Source organism: Penaeus monodon, chromosome 22, assembly GCF_015228065.2.
Source record: "Penaeus monodon isolate SGIC_2016 chromosome 22, NSTDA_Pmon_1, whole genome shotgun sequence".
Lineage (NCBI taxonomy): Eukaryota > Metazoa > Arthropoda > Malacostraca > Decapoda > Penaeidae > Penaeus > Penaeus monodon.
This window is the reverse complement of record NC_051407.1, coordinates 16,886,607-16,886,965: the sequence shown is the minus strand read 5'-3', so window position 1 is coordinate 16,886,965 and position 359 is coordinate 16,886,607. Positions and strand designations below refer to the sequence as shown.

Genomic DNA, 359 nt, shown 5'->3' with positions numbered 1-359 from the left:
AATCATTACCCTAGTTATCAATATACTTATGGATAATTTACAATATCTTTTCCACACTTGTCCTTTCTTTTTTTCTGAATGGAAATTTTCCCAAAACGGATCCATACTCCATCTCATCCTTTTCGACGAAAGCGAGAGCATAATGAAAAAAAAAATCAACCCCCTCTCCCTCCCAACCCTCCCTACCCCCTTCCCCCTCCCCTTTCCTCCCCCCTTCCCCCCACCGACAAAGACCAGAAGGAATCATCTGTCGATTGCCATTAGACACACGGATGGAGAGAGATAATGGTCGAGCGTTTGGGAATTCGACCTTTTTGACCCTTCCTCGGAGATGTGAGAGGTCAGAAGTCATCGCAGAC

At 45.4% G+C, this 359-nt stretch overlaps 1 protein-coding gene across 1 annotated transcript in view; it reads right to left on the bottom strand.

Moving 5' to 3' along the window:
- Positions 1-359, bottom strand: part of LOC119586959 (extensin-like) — a gene marked incomplete at its 5' end in the record, with an annotated part of 20,285 nt that overhangs the window by 1,325 nt on the left and 18,601 nt on the right.